Here is a 6,199-nt window from a genome sequence, read left to right on the forward strand (position 1 = left end):
ATGAAGTTGAATCCTAACAAAACTCAAAGTATGATTGTAAGTAGGTCAACATCCGGATCTCAGTATTGATAATGTTTCTTTAAATTTGTATGACTCTTTCAAAATTTTAGGCGTGATTCTTGACAGCAAATTTACTTTTGAGAAACATATAAGGTCTGTGTCTTCTTCAATTGCACAAAAAATTGGCTTATTGAGAAAGTCTTTTAAGATATTCGGTGATCAATCTATTCTGAAGAAGTGTTTTAATTCTTTTATTCTACCTTGTTTTGAGTATTGTTCTCCTGTCTGGTCTTCAGCTGCTGATTCTCATCTTAATTTGTTGGACAGAAACTTACGGTCTATTAAATTTCTTATTCCTGATCTAGATAATAATCTCTGGCACCGTCGATCAATTAGTTCATTATGCATGTTGCATAAGATTTTTCATAACTCTGACCATCCTTTACATTCAGATCTCCCTGGACAATTCTATCCTGTTCGTAATACTAGGCAGGCAGTTAATTCTAATAGCCAGGCCTTCTCCATCATAAGACTCAATACTACGCAGTACTCTAGAAGTTTTATTCCAGCTGTTACCAAGTGTGGAATGATCTTCCTAATCGGGTTGTTGAATCAGTAGAACTTCAAAAGTTCAAAGTTGGAGCAAATGCTTTTTTGTTGACCAGACGGACATGAGTCTTTTTATAGTTTATATATGACATTTTTGTTGTTGACGTTGTTAATAGTTTATATATGATATATCTCTTTTGACATTACTTTTTTTAGAATGATTTATTGTTAATTTGTTCTCTTCAGTTATTTATTTCCTTATTTCCTTTCCTCACTGGGCTATTTTTCCCTATTGGAGCCCCTGGGCTTATAGCATCTTGCTTTTCCAATTAGGGTTGTAGCTTGGATAGTAATAATAATAATAATAATAATAATAATAATTGAATGCCAAGTAACAAACTACCAATTAGTTACGATGATGAAGATGGGTTGATTTCAATTCTAAGTACAAAATACCTGAATTCGACAGGTATAAGTACAGAAGAATTGTCATTGACTTTTATCTTTCTTCGTGGCCAAGTGGCTTAGTCACTGTCTATACAAGCTTGCCGACCAGGGTTCGATTCCCTACCTGAGCCAAGCTCTTGTCTTTGTGTGATTTCGCCTGGGGCTCTGATCCCGAGGTCATTAAGAGAATCCAGACATTAATGTATCAGAAATATATATGGCTTATTTGAATTGAAAAACACGTAAAAATGTGCAAAATTTATCATTAATTGAATGCCAAGTAACAAACTACCATTAGCTACGATGGTGAAGATGGGTAGATTTCAATTCTAAGTACAAAATACCTGAATTCGACAGCTATAAGTACAGAAGAGTTGTCATTGACTTTTATCTTTCTTCGTGGCCAAGTGGCTTAGTCACTGTCTATACAAGCTTGCCGACCAGGGTTCGATTACCCGCCGGAACCAAGCTCTTGTCTTTGTGTGATTTCGCCTGGGGCTTTGATCCCGAGGTCGTTAAGATAATCCAGACATTAATGTATCAAATATATATAGGCCTTATTTGAATATGAAAAAACACGTAATAATGTGCAAAATTTATCATAATTGAATGCCAAGTAACAAACTATCAATTAGCTACGATGGTGAAGATGGGTTGAATTCAATTTCAAGTACAAAATACCTGAATTCAACAGTTATAAGTACAAAAGAATTGTCATTGACTTTTATGTTTCTTCGTGGCCAAGTGGCTTAGTCACTGTCAATACAAGCTTGCCGATCAGGGTTCGATTCCCAGCCGGAGCCAAGCTCTTGTCTTTGTGTGATTTCGCCTGGGGTTCTGATCCCGAGGTCGTTAACAATATCCAGACATTAATGTATCAAAAATATATATGGCTTCTTTGAATATGAAAAACACGTAAAATTAGCAAAATTTATCATATAAATATATATATATATATATATATATATGATAATGTATGTTTATTTTATATATATATATACATATATATATATATATATATATAAATACATATAAGCTAGTGCTTTCTCGCTCTTCTAAGAAGGCTTTACGTCTACTAGGCGACTGGTTGGTTACCAGGAGGAGTTTGGGGAAGACGGCCTTTGCCTTCCCACCTTTTAAACTAGCTTCTAGAGCGAGCGTCTGGTATGACACGGGAGAAGTTCTCGGCTTGGGAGTCCCTGCCTCTGCCCATGGTGACTTCTCAAGCCTCGTAGACTCTCCCCGTCGCCTCGGACCTTGACCATCTCCTTAAAGGGGTTTACAGGGCCTTCAAAGTTTTTAACTTTTTAGATTGGTCTCTAGGAGCATTAAGCAGGAATATCTCGTGTGCTGACCAGGATGTGTCCTTGCTTATTATGTCTTGTATGGACAAAGCCATCTGCGATGGCTCCAATGAGCTCGCCTCCACCTTTACGTTTGGAGTCCTGAAGAAGAGAGAAACCCTTTGCTCTTTCCTTTCAGCAGGAGTTACTCCCTGTCAAAGATCGGAACTTCTCTTTGCTCCCTTATCGGCGGCCTTGTTTCCTCAACAGCTGATCAAGGACATTGCTGCTTTGCTTGTACAGAAGGACACACATGACCTGATGGCTTCTTCTGCTCGCAAGGGAGCTCCTTCTTCATCCTTTGTTGTGAGACCCAGAATCGAGACTCCTGCGTCTAGGTTTATCCCGCCCTTTCGTGGCAGAGCTCCCAGCAGGGGAGGCGCTCATGCCGACGGAAAGAGAGGCAAGGGGAGAGGATCCAAGTCCTCCCGTGGCAGAGTCTGACTGCCCACGTCCTCAGACAGCGGTAGGGGCCAGACTGAACAACTTCTGGCAGGCCTGGGAGAAGAGGGGTGCAGACCAAGAGTCTATTTTGTTGCTCAAGGAGGGGTAAAAAATACCTTTTGTACGCAGACCTCCTCTAGTAACAGTTCCTCTAGACCTCTCTCCCAGGTATCGAGAGGAGTCAAAGAGACAAGCTCTACATCACCAGGTGTATCTGTTGCTAGAGAAGGGAGCGGTGGTGAAAGTCTCGGACCTTTAATCACCGGGATTTTACAACCGTCTCTTCCTAGTCCCAAAGCATACGGGAGGTTGGAGGCCAGTGCTGGACGTCAGTGCGCTCAACGTTTTTGTTACGAAAACAAAATTCACGATGGAGACCACGAAGTCCGTCCTAGCAGCGGTCAGAGAGGGAGACTGGATGGTCTCTCTCGACCTGCAGGATGCGTACTTCCACATTCCTATACACCCGGATTCCCAACCGTATCTGAGGTTTGTCTACAGGAATGTGGTGTACCAGTTTCGAGCACTGTGCTTCGGCCTCAGCCCTGCTCCTCTCGTGTTTACGAGGCTCATGAGGAATGTGGCAAAATTCCTTCATTTATCGGGAATTCGAGCCTCCATGTACTTGGACGACTGGCTTCTCAGAGCATCGTCCAATCATCGCTGTTTGCAGGACCTACACTGGACGTTGGGTCTGGCAAAGGAGTTGGGACTGTTGGTAAACTTAGAAAAGTCTCAACTGATTCCATCCCAGACGATTCTCTATTTGGGGATGGAGATTCGTAAGTCTAGTTTTTCGGGCTTTTCCATCTGCCACCCAAATAGATTAAGCCCTGCTCAAAGTCCGACTCATGTTGAAGAAAGACCGTTGTTCAGTAAGAAGTTGGATGAGCCTTTTACAAAACTCTGTCATCCCTAGAGCAGTTTGTCTCGCTAGGGAAGACTTCACCTTCGCCCTCTCCAGTTCCATCTAGACTCTCACTGGAACAAGAGCAAGACTTTAGAAGCTGTATCGATCCCGGTCTCCGAGCCAGTAAAAGCATGCCTGAACTGGTGGGACAGCAACATAAGTCTGAGAGAGGGTCTGTCCCACTGGCAGTCAAGAACCCAAACCACGTGTTGTTCTCAGACGCGTCGGATTTGGGTTGGGGTGCGACTCTGGACGGTCGGGAATGTTCGGGTCTTTGGACGTCGGTTCAGAAGAGCATGCACATCAACGGCAAGGAGCTATTAGCGGTCCACTTGGCCTTGATGAGTTTCGAGAGCATTCTTCGAAACAAAGCTTTGGCGTACATCTCCAAGCAAGGAGGCACTCACTCCCACACGCTGTTCGTGATCGCAAGGGACCTCCTCATCTGGTAAAAAAAATCGAGGCAATCTCCTTGTTGACAAGGTTCATCCAGGGGGACTTGAACGTCTTGGCAGACTGTCTCAGTCGGAGAGGTCAGGTGATCCCCACGGAATGGACCCCTCCACAAGGACGTGTGCAAGAGTCTTTGGGCGACTTGGGGTCAACCCTCCATAGACCTCTTTGCCACCTCGTTGACCAAAAGGCTCCCGACCTATTGCTCGCCAGTCCCAGATCCAGAGGTGACCCACATAGACGCGTTTCTACTGGACTGGTCTCACCTGGACTGGTACGCATTCCCACCGTTCAAGATCGTCAACAAGGTACTGCAGAAGTTTGCCTCTCACGAAGGGACAAGGTTGACGTTGGTTGCTCCCCTCTGGCCCGCGAGAGAGTGGTTCACAGAGGTACTTCAATGGCTGGTTGACGTTCCCAGGAGTCTTCCTCTAAGGATAGATCTCTTACGGCAGCCCCACGTAAGGGATCTTCATCAAAGCCTCCCCGCGCTTCGTCTGACTGCCTTCAGACTATCGAAAGACTCTCAAGAGCTCGAGGCTTTTCGAAGGAGGCAGCCAGAGCTATTGCGAGAGCTAGGAGAGCTTCTACCATCAAAGTATACCAGTCGAAGTGGGAAGTCTTTAGAGACTGGTGCAAGTCAGCATCTATTTCCTCTTCCAGTACCTCTGTAGCCCAAATCGCAGATTAGATCTTTCCAATAATAAAGATCTCCCAGATCTCCTTAAGTCTTTCGAGACCTCTAAGGAGCGTTGTATGGCAACTCCTAGATGGAACTTAGACGTGGTCCTAAGGTTCCTAATGTCCGACAGGTTTGAGCCATTACATTCAGCCTCCCTGAAGGATCTCACCCTCAAGACGCTTTTCTTAGTGTGCTTGGCTTTGGCTAAAAGGGTCAGTGAGATCCATGCCTTTAGTAGGAACATCGGCTTTTCCACAGATAAAGCCAAATGTTCACTTCAGCTTGGTTTTTTGGCCAAAAATGAATTGCCTTCTCGTCCTTGGCCTAAGTCATTTGATATACCTTGCCTGTCAGAGATCGTAGGCAACGAGCTTGAAAGAGTGCTGTGTCCAGTTAGAGCTCTGAAGTTTTATTTAGCTCGGACTAAATCCTTACGAGGTGGATCTGAGGCCTTGTGGTGCTCAGTTAAGAAGCCTTCATTTTCACTTGAGTGAAAAAGACCGTTGCTTGCTTAAGGTTAAGACGCACGAAGTAAGAGCTATAGCAACTTCCGTGGCCTTTAAGCAAAACAGATCTCTGCGAAGTATTATGGACGCGACCTTTTGGAGAAGCAAGTCGGTATTCGCGTCATTTTACTTAAAAGATGTCCAGACTCTTTATGAGGACTGCTACACACTGGGTCCATTCGTTGCAGCGAGTGCAGTAGTGGGTGAGGGTTCTACCACTACATTCCCTTAATTCCAATATCCTTTTAATCTGTCTCTTGAAATGTTTTTAATCTTGTTTTGGGTTGTACGGAAGGCTAAGAAGCCTTTCGCATCCTGGTTGATTTGGCGGGTGGTCAAATGTCATTTCTTGAGAGCGCCCAGATTAAGGGTTTTGATGAGGTCCTGTTGTATGGGTTGTCGCCCTGGATACTTCAGCTCCTGGAAGTCTTTCAGCACCCTGAGAGGATGGCTGGGCTTCGTGAGGAAGGCGGACTAACAAGGCAGAGTAATCGTCAGAGTCAGCTTCCTTACCAGGTACCTATATTTATTTGGGTTTTGTTATGATATAACTGTCAAAAACTCTAAGCATATACGCCGTAAACTGTATTAATACTGGTTTCTACCCGCCACCATGCGTGTGAATCAGCTATTATATATTCACCGGCTAAGTTTAATATTTAAAAATGATATTTTGATTATAAAATAAATTTTTGAATATACTTACCCGGTGAATATATAAATTAAAGGCCCCCCTTTCCTCCCCGATAGAGACCCAGCGGGATGAGAAGAACTGGAGCTGTTTACATGTATATGCGGTATCTGGCCGATAGTTGGCGCTGGTGGGCACACCCGCAACCTTCATGGCGATCGCTCGCGAGTTTTT

This window comes from Palaemon carinicauda, unplaced genomic scaffold (genome assembly GCF_036898095.1).
Source record: "Palaemon carinicauda isolate YSFRI2023 unplaced genomic scaffold, ASM3689809v2 scaffold182, whole genome shotgun sequence".
NCBI classification, from domain to species: domain Eukaryota; kingdom Metazoa; phylum Arthropoda; class Malacostraca; order Decapoda; family Palaemonidae; genus Palaemon; species Palaemon carinicauda.